The sequence below is a fragment of the Lineus longissimus genome, chromosome 8, assembly GCF_910592395.1.
Source record: "Lineus longissimus chromosome 8, tnLinLong1.2, whole genome shotgun sequence".
In the NCBI taxonomy this organism is placed as follows: domain Eukaryota; kingdom Metazoa; phylum Nemertea; class Pilidiophora; order Heteronemertea; family Lineidae; genus Lineus; species Lineus longissimus.
In genome coordinates this window covers 5,500,776-5,518,775 of record NC_088315.1, presented here as the reverse complement: position 1 = coordinate 5,518,775, position 18,000 = coordinate 5,500,776, and the positions used below count along the sequence as shown (strand labels likewise).

The 18,000-nt window shown below is 38.9% G+C and overlaps 1 protein-coding gene across 2 annotated transcripts in view; it reads left to right on the top strand.

Annotated features, from left to right (window-relative positions):
- The window catches only part of LOC135492104 (buccalin-like), an 83,845-nt gene that overhangs the window by 25,574 nt on the left and 40,271 nt on the right, over positions 1-18,000 (top strand). Inside the window, exon 2 of one of the 2 annotated variants that reach the window (XM_064778286.1) lies at positions 8,232-8,268. The exons of the other annotated variant lie outside the window; for it this stretch is intronic. The gene's annotated coding sequence lies outside the window, so the exon portion shown is untranslated. The remainder of the gene's footprint in view (positions 1-8,231; positions 8,269-18,000) is intronic. 2 annotated transcript variants of the gene reach the window in all.

Here is an 18,000-nt window from a genome sequence, read left to right as displayed (position 1 = left end):
ATACTTTTTATTGGATTTCACATTCATTCAATTGTACATGGTGAACTAACTCAAACTTTTAAGTTAAAAATCAGGGACTCTTTTTTTGAAATGTTCACTGAAGTGTTTTTTGTATTTGAATCAAAGCCTGAAAGAACGTTTTTTCTCGTATTTCAATTTCAACTTCTACCCAATAGAAGCTCGGCACACCATACGACTATTTTAAACTAACATATTTTGATTAATATTTCAGGTATCAAAACAAAAGCAACGTGGTATTTTGGTTCAAATCCAACCAGGAAACAATGCTCCTAAAAAGTCATCATGATTGCCTTGAGAGAAATGTATTTCTAACAGAAATTCAGTTTAACCTAGCTGCAGGCTGCTCATTCAGAAGAGAATGTTCATGTCCTCTCCTGAAAAAAATACGGGTTGATCATCAATAAACATTGCAAGAATACAGCATCCTCATATTAATTATTACTATTACTGATACTGCGTTATCAAAATAGCGATGGTGTACAGGCTGTTACTGTTTTTGTGAACTTCCCGTTTAATTCGTTCTTGAGAACAAGCCCTAATATAACGATATTGGTGATAAAATGAAGACTGTTTTTTTTTTCCTGTTTATCGGTTAAAGGATTAAGACAGCTCCATTCTTAGGTAAGAGGCAGAGAATGCCAACACGTTCAAGCAAGACATGGCAATTGGTTATCGATATACTAGAACATGCATATTTCGTAAATGTATATGAATACAATAGTTGACTTCCAATACTGAGAATTCTTATTCCCATTTGGTACCCACTTCCCGTTCTTCTCATCGCAAACTCGATAAAAATTACATTTTTACCTTTAAGAAATCCAAGCACAATAGATAACTCCAATGAGATACCTCCTTTCTTGAAGCACCTCAATATCCGCCTGCGCCGCCTACCTACTTTCAAATTCACGAAGTGACAGCAAAGCTTTTCCCGACCACTTAAACCTTGCATTAATGGCATCAACAAGAAATCGCTACAATTAAAAGCAAACATCATTAATCATGTGAGATACAAATGTAACAGGTGACAAGTTATGAAAGTCCTGGCCATAAAGAAAAACCTAATGTGCCGTAAATGATTCTCAAATAACTGCAATCAGGAACGAAATACTGCAAATGATTGTCGTAATGCGTGACTATGAACGTTTTGCGGGACTAGAAATCTCCGTTGATGTGATTGATGGGTATATTCTGTCCCCAGGCACGGTGATGGTCAAACTCGAAGCAGCATCGCGATACATGTATCTTACGCGGAACTGGAGCCTTGAAAGTATAGATTCCTCCTTTACTCGAAGTAATTAGTCGATGTGGAATATTCATCCTTGCCATCAAATAGGCACAACGATTTTTTCATAAAAGAAGGAGTTTGCAACTGATTTTTATAGTGATTTTTATATCAAATTTGTCTGAAAATATCCTCAACGTGTTTCTCAATGACATTATTGAGGAGGCCAAAGGTTCGAAGATAGTTAATTGTCAAAGCTAAATACAGGATATGCTGATAACTGAAGTCTAATTCAATTAATGATCTGCCAAAAGGCAGCTACTTTTCGACATGTAGCAGTTTAGAAACTATATATTGACATTCCTTATAAGGGATAAAAACAATCGCAAATTTTACTTGTGGCTATCTTGCTAATTATCATTATAACCTACCATTAACAGAACATTTCGTAATTGACACTTCTGGCGGTTATCAGTATAATGTAGGATTCGCTCAAGGCTGCCGGTAACTAAGACATTGAAATTACTTGAAAACATCATTAAACAAATACGAGTTAAAAAAAACAAAACGGAACGCGATCCTATTAGAACCGCTTGCCCCACTGGCCAAACAGACACCTTTAAGAATTAATTTTAAAAGATATCCATCAAAATAATCACTGTAAAATTATTGAACTATCTATAACTAACACTTGCAGGGCAGCAGTAGTATATATGGTGTGGATATCTTATCGGAACGTTGTGACATTATCCTGACCATATAACGTCAAAGTAATCCCGTTGTCGAATAAGAAACAAATAATTCCGGACACGGTTCATAACAAATGTGGGTTGAAACTTCCGTGGAGGCAACAACGGATTCAAACTCCAAGTAACTAATGTATTCTCAGCATGGAACTTTCGTTATTCCCTCAAGATGTTGAGTACCTGCGTTCTGGTCGTACTTATGAACCACGATCCTAATCCTCAGTCGGATGCTTGGAAAATTTAATAAACTCTCAGCTTTATCAAGGTGGGAGGATGGTGTATTACTATTTGCAGGAACATGTTGATAACCTGTGACGCTTGTACATGGGTGACAAATAGGTTATAAGGTTACACGTCGTTGACGAAATCAACAGTAAATGTACACCCGGGACATCTCAAAAAACCTGTTGGATGCATGTGTATTTATAGATTTACTAATGAAAATTGACCTCATTCCTATCCATATACTGGACTGCTCGGTGACACCGAGTCGTCGTAGTGCATTATATTTATTTAGACGACCAATGCTCAGTGCACAACCTCCAGTTGAAGTTCATTATACCAACACGTGGATAGTGAGTAAAGACGAGCTCGATTTGTTTCCCATTGTCCTTTCTCTCTCTTAATGACTACTTAAGGGAGTATGGTGCAGTCATTCCCGATTGCTTACGAGAGTCGAAGATACTGTCACTTGAGACTACCTCCGATGGGTCCTCAATTTAGATTTCGATATTGCATTCTGGTTTCAATGTCGGGTATGTCGACATATCAGTACATAGACAGTGCATTCACAGGTTCTCAGTTCTTCAAGAAATTCTATGTATAAAGAATGCAAATGAAATTCGATTTCTATTCGGCAGTTGAGGCCTACTTCCTGAGGCTTCCTTCGTTAATGTTGAGAAGCACCTGAAATTGGAACGAGCAATTATAACTCTGTAGATATGAAAGGTACCATTCATAATGTACTGTTATTCAATCTTGCACCTACAGCCATAACTTTATCAACTCGAATACATACTCTAGTTTCACTTTTACAAGGTCAGTTGATTCCTCGACAGCAGCAGCTTTCAAATTTTGAGTGGCCCGATTGGTTCATTCGTATATAATGCTTGGCCAGGTGATCCTTACACATGCTTCCCGAAATTGGTGGCTTATATTGGAACTAACTTTTTCCCCCTTGTCCGTCATTAAAGGCATTCAAGTGTGTTGGTCAACCATGACTATCTCCTTTGTCCCTCCACCATATGGCCTAGTTTCCCCCTTATGACATCACTATTTCGGACACTCAGCGCCCCATTTCTGGAAAGGTGTAGGCCTATATGATTTAATTCTTTTCAGAAATATTCAAATCACAAAAACGAAGAGGTGGATCAACTTGTCGCCGTACAGAAGATGAATCCGTCCACTATTAGCACCGTAAAAGGGGTTAAGTGTCTTTAGTGAAGTATTGTTACCCTGACTGGATGAACTGATGTAGTTACTTAAACCAATAGACTGGATAGATTTACTCAACAAGACAGTCGATAATTCTCATTGTCGTTGGCGTATTTAGTGACTACTCCAGCGTTCCCAAGAGGGCTAGAATTGTTCCTGGTGATGATGCCGTATTTTCTTATGATTACCACGAGAGCAGGGCGAGAGCTCACTTGCTAAGCAGATATAACAAGGAGAGTATACAGAATAAACTGACTGTGTGCATACTATGTGCCGCTATTCTATCACGAAATTCATGCGCAGATTGTGAAATATAACTTGCGAGCTGTATGCATGTAACGTTTTACTTATTCTATTTTTATCTAAATATACATGTAAACTTGTAATCAATAACCAAAGAAAAAAATCCCATGTGGAAGTGATAATATCAATAAGACACATAATTTGGGATGTGTATGAGCGATTTAATAATGACGTTTTCCGCTCTTTACAGCCCATACATAGAATGTGCGTTATCAATCCCCACACAAAAGTTTGAACAAGCACGCCGATCGGATGTTGCTGAATGTTAACCAGATATGATGCGATTGTTTAGAAAGTCATTCAGTATTATCTCCTACACAAATGAGATAATCCTTAATAACCATGGTAACACAAACATGATATCTCCAAACAAAACCCTTTGAAATTATAGATATTTACACCGGTAAACTAATGAGTATCTCTACATCAGAAATGTGACGAACTGTCCTATTTTCAAGTCCTCTGAAGAGTACACCGATGTATGTCTAATTATTACTGAACTGAAGACATGGCATTAATCCTTGCGTAAGAAACTTGTATCATATACAATCATTATTCTATTAGTTTTGTTAATGAGTGCAACAAAAGGTTCGCTTGGGTGCACTCGTTGCAGCGTAGCATAACGAACATAACATAATTCTGCTGCGCATGTGGACAATACATTTTAGGGTAGGTTTCCACTTATGAGTGTAATTGCGAGAACGCACGCATCACGGATTATATGTTGTTATTTTACGCCTAACTGCACATATAAACAAAGAGTTAGTTGTGAGATTACGCATTCCTGGGCGATTCAAGCAAAATCGCTTTCAGTGGTGATTTGAGACCGCACTTCACCCATATTTCAAGCCGCACTGCACCCACATTTCATGCCGCAACCCACCTGTATTAAACGCCACACCACATCCACATTTCCCGAAGCAATGCATTCTTACATGTATTTTACGCCGGACTGTACCTACATTTCACGTCGCGATCACGCGCACCCATTTTTCACGCCGCACTGCTCATATTTCACGCACCGCACCCACCATATACTTATTTCCCAAAGCAATGCACCCTCATTTCACGCCGTACTACACCAATATTTCATCAAGCAGTGAGGGCAGCTTTGTGATCGACTTACTCTGATAAAGCAGTAGCCTATGTTTGTGCAGTCATCAGTTTCTCTAAGTAATATGAACAACGAAAATATTTGGCTTGGGGGCAGCTGTCCCATCTAGACACCCAAGACTTTGACATTGGTTAAACTCATTTGCGGAATATTAGTGATACTACCGAATGGCACAGTCTTGTGCACGACAAGGTTATCATTCAAAGGAAAGCAATGCTTCTTGCCATGCCTAAGGCTAAGAAAGTTACAGTTCTGCCATTTGCCAATTTAGACACCACCTCCTTAGTTCCTCTGGTCGCCCACGTTACTGAGAGCAAGCTTCAGACTTTTGGTATTTACCTTTCAGCTGGGGCGCTTCAGGCGATATTCAGCCAAACAAAAGAAGTTTGTGAGCGAGCTTTAGGGTCAAACCTCATCCTCAGTGTCGAAAGAGAAACTGCTGCATTTTCTGACGATTCAAGCAAAATCCAACAGCAGTGTAGATTCAATCCAACATGTTTTCAATCATTCAATTTGACATACACTTACACTTCAAATCAATTCAGCCGATCTGAATGCTTCCCAAAACAATTAACCTTGCGGAAGATTAATCAATAAAGACTAGTTATCAGTGACAGTTGCATCATCAATCATATTTTAATCAAATAGATCTTCGAACGCTTAACCAGATTAATTTCAACTCAATAAACTTTATTGAATGCGTCCTTTTGGGAGGAAACCATCACTTTTCAGACAATCAGATATTTGTAATATACGTATGACCACTAAGCCTGACGTAAGAATAAACCCCTGAGATCATCAATTCTACAAACGAAGACCAACATGTGGACGTAGGAGTTTAACTCTTCAAACGGGTGATCGAAAAGGCTAATGGTGGATTCAGTCTGTGCAATACTTTCAATAGATCAGTTTGATGACAAGAGAAGTTCGACTTTTCTTACTGATTTAACCGCAACAGGGTGGTTTAATCCATCAACAATTGCGAAAAATTGTTCGTTCGACCAATGATTAGAAAGTTGGTTCGATCAATGATACTGTGCCGTGACCTCTTTCCGATCCATACATGAATACCAAGAATGAATCTTTTCTGATTTATAAGGATATAAAGAACCGATGATCATTTCGCCCGAGTCACCGTTTTCATGTCCAATGGTCACCGCTTGAGGTGCAGACTGGCTCCAATTAACATCTTATTGAGACGACTGGTGTGTTGATTCATCCATGCAGATAGTGAAGTGGGGATAGTTTCCTCAATATGTTCTTTTGTGGACGCTTCCATGTACGTTTATGCTCAAAGCTATCACCTGCGTAATCAAATCGAAACGCCGCACCAAGAACGAATCCTCGTGTATCTTGACCAAAATCCGATAAGAGGTTATTCTTAAATGACTTCCTGGTGTCCAGATATGTCTTGTCTGGAAGGATCCTGTCGAGTAATTGGTCAACGTAATCCGAATAACGAGACAGGAAATGTGCGGCTCGATTCTGTCAATAAGGGATGATGTTGATACACACCGTATAGCTCACGTGTACTTTTACTGACCTCGCCCGAGCGACAGCACTTTCAGCTTACCACATATTGGGTGATTTGAGGCCAGACAATGGTACTTGGCATACGCCTCATTTGGAAAACACCTCGCCTACCAATCACTCTCTTCATGTTAGATTAAGACTGTGTAACTGCGCAATGCAGTATGGCTGGAAGTAAAACGGACGAGTTAATTGTTTTTTCAGTTTTGGATTTGTACTGAAAGGATCATGTGTCCCGATAACTTGGAACCTTAAGGCTATTCAATTCATCGCAAAGCATCAGAACACCAAGAAAGAAACTCTTGTGATCTAAATTATCAATATTCTACCTTCCATTAAAGGCAGAAAAAGTAAAATCAAACAAGTTGTGAAAAAAATGCCATCATGATTCATAGGAACCAATTTAGTACGGACAATCACACTGGCGATTCATACGAGACACCTTTATTATGAAGTTCTCTCAAAGATGGGTTGCGGAAATGGTTTGTTCTTATCGGGCTGTCATCACTCATATTACACCTCCCTATAACAGATGAGAACAAGAACTGTCCTCAAACAGGGAAATCTATCAGCCCACACTAACATCTAGATCACCGATTCTTATATAAAAATACACCGTATCACAGAATTCTTCACCACAAAGCGACACTATTATCGAAATATTTTTCATTCTGTGGGTTATACCGAAAACCGTTTGGCTATACCAAAAAAGCTAAAACGATGACAATGCTGTGGCCATTCTGTTTGAACCAATGAAGAACCAATACGAAAGACTTTGACATAAATGTATTTTCCATTGCGATGCTCAAGGGAAAACGTCAACCTATATTTCGGGCTTGGCTCAGGCATCCAGGTGCTAGGTCCGCGGCCAAACTGAACTAGCCCTTTTGAATTCTGAATGGCGTATCCTAAGACGGGTAAAATCGTTATCTCAAGCAGAGTTCGAAATGTATCATACAATATGTCGACCTCACGAAGCCCATCGATTTTGAATTAAACGTGATATATCATTTAAATCACGTGACCATGTATATATTCGATGTAGAATTAAATATTATGTACATGTTGATGCAAGCTCTCCGTTAACTATGAGAACACGCACGTCAATGAAAAAAGGAATATGCGAGCTCTGGAAAAAATCACATTTTTGTTACTTAATAAAGCAATGCGATGGAAATAGAAACAAAACTCCATCAAATAGAAAATTGTATCAGCTCACAACAAACCGATGCAAAAATGCGATATCATATCCCCGATATAAACAAAAGTTCACATCGTGGCAGCAGAAAATTGGCAATGGTAATAATATGGAGAAAATATCGGTTTTATGCAATGTTTCTTCAACAGCAACTCTTTGTTATTTGAACTTGTTTTCGTATACCGGATAAGAAAGGATATTGAGGCCACTTAAAGAACCTTTTGCATGTAATGCTTCCCTCACCTGACTATTTTGGACATTTTCCTCTTCCGCAACCGTGTTCCCTTTGGATTTGTTCTCTGTAAATAACTTTTCTGCCCTACCTAGCACTTTTTTTTAGAACAGTTGTCCTCACCTCCATCCTGATGAAACTTCTGTTCTACCTTTTGGAGCCCAAGTCGAAGCGACGGTTGGTTAAGAGGATATTGTCAACCCTGTATATACGATCAAATAAAATGATTGCCATTAACATTGGCTTCACTACAAGAGTATATACTTGTTCACCACATATCACATACTGAACTGAATGTATGATTGGGCTTTTGGTTTACACAGAGTGTTTATCTACGTCCTGTTTCCTGATAATTTTGCTCAGGTAACCGTGATATGACTTTAACTCGAGTAATCTCATCAAATATCCTTTTATATTTCTAATTTTAGGTACGTACCTTGTTTATTGTATAAGTAAGTGGTTTCGGTAAGTTGTCTTCTAAATATCATTGACGTATTCATTTGTGCAATACATGTTCATCCTAATAACAAAAAACATATATATTTATGTATTTCTTTATTTCAGACCTAAAGATACGTCTTTTCGTATCATTCATATCTATGAGAGAAATAACCAATAACCAATGGAAGTACATCGTGAACACAAGGCTCGTGGTTAGGACAATGGTTTAGGTAATTCAAGACAATATTACCCGATGAGTACAACAACTATCTAGTTTGTAAGACATCGCAGATGCAGTTGTTATCTAATCATTTCACCTACGTTTCAGACTACAAAGTGGTGATTCTTTTGTTTTAACTGTGCTCCGCGATTATGTGACTGAAACAAAGTCAAAATGCGCGAATTTTTATTTAGTACCTTTCTGGGCTACAATTATGAACCTGTCTTTGGGTTTATGCCCCTATTCACCATTTAATCCACCTTTTACAAAGTATCATGAAGTTAGTCCCTATGGTCGTCAACAATTCTTTGTTCTTATTTACTGTAAAATGTTACTAATCTTCTAATGTTATAATCTGATAATGATACAAAAGAATTAATACATTCCTCGAAGCTATTGGGAAGCGAACAGCGTATTTCTTCCTGTGCTTTGAGGTAGATTTTTCCGCTTGCCTTCTTGGGATATAGTCCATTAAATTTGGTATTAATATATCTTTGTTAATTGAAAGTCGATCCGAAAGTGTGATTATCACAGTCTTCTATGTAGGCGCATCTCATTCCGGGTTTAATTGTGCGTAGTCTATGAAAGGATGCAAAGGTGTAAACCAGCTTTGATGATAAGCCGGTGGCAGTATAGAAGGGTTTTTTCGCGAAAAAAAGTTATGAAAAGTGGAAAAAGCCTTAATTGACCAAAGGTTAGAACTGTTTTCTTATTTTTCTTTGTCGTGAAATTCGATTCAACTTAATATGGGAAATTTACCTTTTAAGTTTGGTAATGCGTTTTTTATGTCCTTCGCTATGTGCCAGTCACCTTTAAGAAGGCTTTTAAAATCCTTTTAACAAAGCAAAGAACAATGAATATGTTTTTTTTAAATGCAAATTACAAATTTGTCATTGTTAAACATGTAGTGTAGGATGTCATTTGTATTTTAGTATGCAACTACTTAAAAACATTACTAAGTTTGATACATAGATTCATCGGGGAACCATATTTGGAACTCAATTTAAAGCTGGTTTCCTCAAACCTCGTTCATATTGAAATGGTAGTGTCATCTCTTCCAAACAAACACCCGGAGATAAATGCAAATACTGTAAATGTAAAGAGTCTTTCAGACTCTGATATGGACAATGCAAACCCAGGAACGACTGGTGATTATATTTCATCCCCAACACTTAGCAGTGTAAAGATCAATAGAAGATGGATCATTTAATGAAATTAAAACCAATTAGTGCCTGGGCTATAAATAATAAAAACGCTGAATTATTGAGGTTCATGGATTTTAGGGGATTTTAGGTTTGAGGTTATTTTCATTCTGATCTGTGCAAACAGGCTAATTTAGGAATCGATAGACTTATGATTTATGTAAGGTGGAGAAATCTGTCAGATGAAACTTTTAAAGTTCCAGTTACTCTTTTCTGTTACAAAGCATGTCACAACGATGTTGAGTTTCAGTCTAGTGATACGTGTACGCAACACGATGAACCGCGATCTGGTCAAGATGCATTGATACCGGTAACCCGATGACTGACTTTGCAAGGCAGCACGTTAGAGATCGGTAAACAAAAAAAGCAGTTATTCTAATACTTATCCCATCGTCTTTAGGAGTTAACGGAACAAGAACCTGTTATGCGTTGAAAGGAAGCGTCCAGTTGCTGGCGATCTCATCTGCGTTACGTGATCCTTCAACATTGTGGTGGAATTAACTTATTTTCGTCATCCACTTCACCAGTGTCATCCAAGAAATTTAAAATGTTTAAAGTAGTGCAGTAAGCCGGTGGACGGAATATACGAGAACACGTCCACGTAATGCATCGGTCAGCGTCTTTCCCTTCATTGTTGTTCGGTTAGTGGTCGCCCCGCCCCATTCGGTGAAAGGGAACAATAAGGAAAACACTGAAATATGGAAACACTGACAAATGTTATACCGGTGTGCCGCCTTACAAACCAGAAGGCCACCTTCTATTAAAAACAGAAAAGGAACCATCGTATATACAGGCAAATTCTGAACATCGGCTGTACATGTTTCTGTGCAGATGTCCATCCTGATATCGACCAATCCTAATACAAACAATCCTTGAGGATGCACAGGTCTCAGAAATTAATTTACCGTGTAGTGATTTCCGTATGTGCCGGCAATACAATTGGATTTTTTTATTTTTCGAGTAGTCTGCGCCCTAATTATATAACTTGACAGTCTAAAATCGATTTCGGTCATGATTTGTGATGTTGAACGAATGGTTTTGTTCAAGGAATTGATGTCACAGGCTCACAAACCTCCCAGGAGTGTGCATGTTTGCCAAGCAAAGAGTCGATCAACCAACGAATATTAAAATTAAATCCTTGATGAGCTGATCGATCAGAAAGAGCGTTATAAAAAGACGCTCTCGAAAGTTAACTAAGCAAACTGCTTGTTCAGCGCCATTTTCTATAAAAAAAAAGGAATCATATTATGTCGTGCGTTGGTCACGGAGGCTGACTAAAGGCTGACTTTTCGATCCAACGGAAAAAAGCATAAGGTAGCCGATCCGTATGCAAACATCAGAGAAAAGGATATTTTTGAATGTTAGGCGGTTTCTTTTTCTTGAGAACTAAGGAGATAAGTCATCAAATATCACCATCATCATAATAGCCATCTTGGAACCGATCCGATTACGAGCCACATTATTACACCGATCTGGTACGCCATTGAGCGACAACACCTGCCAATAATTGTGGCCTTTACTATCAGAACAGTTGTAAAAACTATTCAGAGGTATAATGAAGTGATGCGTGGGTATCCATCAGCACGTCTCATCATGACAATGTCAATAGAGTGTCTGAAACCATCAATATTACTACTTTATCTCCCCGTTGCGTGTGAGTGTCGTGATAATGAGACATGCTTTTCTAACCCTCGGGAAGTGTCGTAAAATCATCAACCGCTTCACGGTTGTCGTAAAGCGCATTTGGGGTGTTTTTAGAACCATTGGTCAGGACTGACTAGGCAAATGGCTCTGCAATTGTTATAGTGGAATGAAAAAAACAACAATTGCCGCTGCTATGTAGTGTTAAATGATTCAATTTGCCTATGAGTAATTTCAAACCACCGGATGTAGGTTACTTGTCGCATCAAACGATGATTTTGCCGATATGTACAAATTGCTTTCCAAAATAAGATTCTATCTTCTACGATCTTTTTGCAATAATTTCATTTGCACCGTTGACCAGCACACAAGCTTTGCAAACGGGCGAGCACTCTGCCTTTTTTATTATCCCTGACATGCTAACCTTGTTGAGACAAGCCAATAAGCTCATTTGTCACTTGACAGTGTTTCGCTGTGCCGTAAGACAGCCGTTGTTCGTGTGAGCTACACGTAGGGGCTAATAAAAAAACATGGTGATATATTCAACAAACGTGTTATTTTTTATGTTCTAATGAGGTAGATTTGTCACCGATCAGTCAATGGGTTTGCTGATAAAACACCTAATGGTAATTTGTGAGTTGCTTTTTGGCAAAAAGAAACGGCATTCCATTACTACGTACTAATGGCGTCGACTTGACATTCACAAGTTTGCTATAAACAAAAAAGAATTGTGACCTCAGCGTGAAAATGATATCACGCAAATGCGGTCGGTATCGAACTCGAACAAAAGTATTTTGTTTTTTATAATATGGAAAGGTTTGTCGTGGAGTTCATTACTACCATTTTTATAAAAGCAAGGGCTGCAACGGGAGAGTGGCTGACCACCCAGGGAATTGCAAAGGGAGGAAGGTTCGATATTCGCTTACTTTATAGGTTTGGCAATGTATGTTTGAGACAAATGGGGGGTCAGGCGCTGATCTTTCAAACAATAGCTGTTTCTACCTCACTTGCTAATGCCTCCATTAAATCAATGCTGATATCGCCATGGGCGACGTGAATCTAGACGAAATATATCGGGAAAATACTAATGTGTCTGGCTAAAGTGGTCACAAATGCCATTGTCAAGCAGTTGCCTCTGCAAAGGCGGGCAGAGCTTATCCTAGAAATATTGTGCCGTTTGTTAGCGAGACGCGTGAGGCATTTTAAGACTTGATACGACTGATTTTAGTCAAATCGGAGTCAATCTTTAGATTGTTCTTGAGCGTGCCCCAAGACTCTCGGGGGTGAAAGATCGACCACAGGCTAATGGGGCTGAAAACCAAATATCCGTGTTGGTTCCCCAGGCGATGATAAAAACAATACCTAGACAGATATTACCACAACAGCCTCCAGCTTCACGAGAAAGATGAGTCAACTTCCGATACATTACTCTGGCTCAAACTCTGCCCAAGTCATACTTAGAAGTCGCTAATCTTTTGATATAGCTAGGCCAGGTGTGTCTTCCGGATCGAACTGCCCTCAGAATATCAACATGAAAGTGGCCCAGTGGCCAGGATATATCCTCAGTCTGTCATGGAACGAAGTAAAATGGCGACCTGGGGGATCTAGAAGCTCGTTAATACAGCAGCACTCCGGATAAAGCATTGTAGGAAGACCTCTGGTCAGGGATCAGTGTGTTTGGGACACTCGCCCGGTCGTCACCGTTGTCCATTAGTGGTATATTTAACATGGCTCGATGACTTTGTCTTAGGGCACGACGTACTTTATCTGATCCAGGAAAAGTGTTTTTCCCGGTGGAACGTCGTGATAATAGCAAGTGTCAGACTTCAGACAGACATTTGGTTGTTTCATGCTTAAAAAGGGAAAAACGGTTTTTCCTTCGGACGTTCCGACCCAGTGAGATTTATATCAGTCTCCTCGATATCGTCTTTGTATGGCCTGTTGATCTCTCAATTTGTATACTTTAATTTGGAAATCTCTTCGGTAGAATAAATCAATGCGCAATTCGTAATTCGGTAAAGTACGAATTAGAAGGATTCAGCATTGCACACCAGAAATTAAAGTTGAAGGAGTGTCAAGCTTCATTATATCTAACGTATATCGGTGTGTGTCGGTCAGGATTAAAATTGTCAACATCACGAAAATATTATCCGTGTCGCTTTCCAAATCATTTATCAGTGCTCGCTATATCTCTTCAATCATCCTATATGCCTCTCTGATTTCGTCAAAATGTTCGTCTGAAAGTGAAATTCACAATTATTTGATGAAGATTTCACAGCTGATTAAAGATTTCACACTGCCACAAAGGTTACAGGTGAGAAATGTATAGCATAATAGCGAAAGCGAGATTTGTCTTCTTAACAGTCTCGGTATTACTATAAAGCGCCAGCTTATATACCCAAGAAATGTATATTCTTTTCCAAATTTTAATGACTTTTGCAAGAAAGACAACACGTGACTTTAATCCTTTGGCAAAATAAAGTGCACACCTTTCCACGCCATTGTGCTTTACTTATCCACCGAAATAATGACGCCGCGAAATTAGAGAACGGAAAATGTAATTTCTTTCTTCCATATCATGATAAGTTGGCCTTTCTTAAACATGTCAACGAGATGGTGTTACCTGACCAATTTTTATTTGGCCCGTTTGGGAATCTGCGGAACCTCTATAGAGACAATAGGAAACAAAACACTCCGCGAGAACTGGAAGGAACTGAGGAGTGTAAAGAATAGACATTGTGTTGCATGTCAGTTGGTTGGTGACAAAAATATCCCCTCACCGACATCGGAATCGGCTAAAACACAATGAGATGTTTCGACAACTCGATGCTGAGAACTTCCCGAACATGGCCTTTTAACGATCTCCTCTGACAGTGGGTAGATTAGAAAAACCTAATGACACGACCTGGAAATTCTACCCCAAAAACTAGACATGCATTGGTTTGTGGCACACTAGCCTTTCGAATAAAACAGCTCCTCTAGCAAGTGAACAATTGCACTGGAATTGGCATTCCTGAAGTTACTCAATGCTGCAGATGATAGAGACATTCCGTCGAATGCAAGACACGCACCACCAAAGGGTTCGTCCATGTCAAGTGTGAATTTCTGTTGGTGCAAAGTGATGTGAACTGTACGGCAGCCACTGGACAGGGTAGTTGAAACCGAGTTTTCATCTTAGCTAAACATGTTCAGTTTCGGGGCACGGGTTGGCAAAATATGAGGAATCGAGAAATTGATATCTGATGCGGTTCCCAGATTGTTTCCTATCCGAGATTTGGGTTTGTTTTTATTTTGATTATTTGTGTTTTTGTTGTGTGAAGACAACATCGATTCTGTCCCCGAGAAAACGAGAATTTACGTCAGCAGATAAAATTCTCGGTAGTTTTTCTAATGATCTCGAGATTAGGAAGTTTACTCTTTGCTTGGAAAAATGTTTGGTCTGTAAGGTCTTTGCCAAGTCACAGGGGACTGTTGGTGATTTCCATAGTCACGAATCAGGTCAGCTGGTTTGTGATGATTTTCACGGAAAACTTCCCATCAAATTACGCGAATTATGTTATATCTTGGGAACACTGGAGCACTATCGGAAATGTATTCATGCATGCGCTCGCCTTATCTTTTTCGGCCATATGGATGTTTTGTTACCCAGGTTGGAACAATGAGTACGTTTATACGTCTAAGATTAAGTAATAGGCCTCGTGTTACCCATTGAAAGAACTATGAGAAATGGGTTTATTGTATTCTATCTTTAGCAATAGAATTCAATATCATCATCCCCAAAACAGTTTCAATATGGTAAACAATGACGAACATTTCCTCGATATAATGTCACCATCGCAGATGAAGCTACAGACGTATCTCGCTCTTTGTGTTGGTTGACGAGACAGTATGGTTGTTCTTGCAAACCACTGACAGGCTCTCGGGAAATCTAATCGCTACTTCTTTAAGAAAAACATGTGAGGGGGGAAATATAGGAAATATGCCGTCCTTTCCATCTTACGAATTTTTGATATGATGATCACCCACGCCCTGCAAAATCTTACCAGTGCAGAATGCTTCAGGCAATGAAATGTAAGTTCTTGTATAACAGCGTGTTAATAGGCTGCACAACAGTCTCAAAGCCCCTTAATATCCAATCCTTATCAAGAAAACGTTCTTTTGAAACCCCGAAGCTCATATTATGTGCAGCACTTGGCCATTTCAGGCAAGGAGGGGTATGCAAGCAAACGGGGTAAAAGCTTTTTAGATGAACGATAATAAACCAACACGCTGTTTATTCTCTTGACATCTGTTTCAATTTCATCTTTAAATCTCAGTGTTTATCGTTTTCGGAATCTTAACATTTTGTTCGCCAAAGAAAACACTATGTTTTTGATTTGGCGTCCGATTTTGAGTGATAATTTGCAGAAATTGCCTATTTTCGAGAAGGTTAAAAACATATTATGTCGTCAACTCTACTGCAAAATCTGCAGATCTGCAGGACTTCGTTAAATTTTAATAGTAAATGTCCACGATTTTTTGGACCGGTACAGAGCGGAAAATGCTGTAATCAATACAATACGCCAAGACGTGAATGTACACGAACACATTTGCACACAAAAACGATTTCTAAAATGTAAGAAAAACAAAACTTTAAAAAAAATCGGCCACTGTACATTTTACACAGCAGCCCAAGAGGACGTGGATAGCGATCTGTTCTCTCAGTTATATCTAGAAGTCTATTCGCTGCTTCTGTGTAGCATTATCCGCAAGGCTTTCCCTTATAGCGGTTGCATACGATAGCAGACACATAAAAAAGGAAGATTATAGTAATGCATTGGCTTTTATGAAAAGAAAATAAAGCTGCTTTGCTTTGCGTAACATTGGATATAGATCAAGGATGGCGGATTTTGTTCAATCCTTTTCTTAGGATTCTTGGCTAGAAACTGCTTTCAGAATGCATTCAACATCTTGTTCGTGTACCCACTGCTTTTAATGGATGGACGAAGTGATTCCCACCCGGAACATTTTACGAAAATCTTTGAAACAGCTTTAGTTTGCGGTATGAATTAGATCAACGATGGCGAAGTTTTGAGAGCTCGAAAATGCGTTCCGATGTTATTTTACAGCTGATTCTTCATTATCTTACATTCGATTCTCCGGAACTATTGAAGCCATTGTGCAAGTTTCATCCTGTTAGAGTATATATTTGCTGCCCTTCAGCCGTGTTTATGCCTAATTCACAGCCGCCCATCTCAACATTGTACACAAACAAAGTCGGCCTTTAATTGATGCAGTGGAACTTTTCCTGGCTTGCGAAGTAAATATTGAATAAGAAGCTTAACCGTGTGACAAGAAACTGTACCAAACCGATTTATAAACCTCGGATAGCAATCCTTCACCAAGCATTTATCACCCGAATAGAGTCTGTAACGAACTTTTACTGCCGTTCATGGTCTTAGTCTAACATACATTGCCTTGAATTCGATTTGTCACTTGAATGAGCCGGTACCATTCATCAATGAACCAGTAGTATGAAATATTCATTGTTACAGGCGGAGGTTGTGTGGAATGTTTCAGACAGAGAACTAGTAATTATAAAAATGTTAGAAAAGCTTTTTCCCCGGAGAGGTATATGAGCCCACCATTAATTGTTTTTGCCATCTAGCTGCTAATTTGACGCTAGCCTTAGTTCAGCCTCCTTTCCTCTCGGCGAGATCTTGGTGTCTTGGTCCTCTCTGGTCAGTTCATTTTTTGCCGGCCAGGCTGCCCACGCAGAATTACCTATATAAACAGAACCATGCTATAACCTGTTTCGTGGTATTCAATCCAATGAAGAAATTGTAACTTTGAAGAAATGAAATATATATTGAATGTTAAGGGTAAAGCCACTCTAGGTTCATTTAACTGGTTTATCAGCCAATTTTTTCAATCTTCATGTTAAGCAGCCTCAAGGATCGCGGTGACTCTATATCAGGGCCTTTTAAAACTTTCGCTCTTTGATTTTTTCTTGAAATATCGGGTTTGCTAAGACATTTAGCCTAATGACCCATGCCACAAAGCAATCTCAAGAAAAATCTTCAAAGGATTGTTGAACTTTTTATGTGTAATCAGATTAGATTAATGGCTTTTAGACTCTAAAAAATCATTCGTTGAACGAAAAAGAAAATGGGCTTAAAAAATATGTTTACAGGGAAACCATACAATATGTTAACTTTTATCCATTGGTAGTTTGACAGTAAAAGTTCGTTATCTTAGGGATTTATATTTTTTAGTTGACATATGTCAACTAACATAAGCTGACCAATACATCAATAGACTATCAAAGTGGAGCAGTCAGAAGACTGATGTTCGAAATCAAGATCAGGGCATGTCGCCTCTGACGGGTCATGGAATAGATCCCTGGTGTGTTCCTTCCTCATGTGATAAGGAGGGCGACAGTTAAACCATTGTACATGTAGGTTTCCTCCTACATACCAACGAACCAATCGTTTGGATATGTCTGATGCCCGCAATTACGGCATTTAACCTGAAATTTTCATTTTTGGTGAGAAATGTTGACGCTCTTTGGGCTCAATCGTACTTATTGGTCATATTTCATGAGTTGTATATGAAATTGTCTTAAAATAGCCTTAAGGGACCCTGTGGTGCACAGGCCATGGTCGATTACACTCATCAAAAACCATCAATTGTGGCCGACTGCTCCCAATTTTA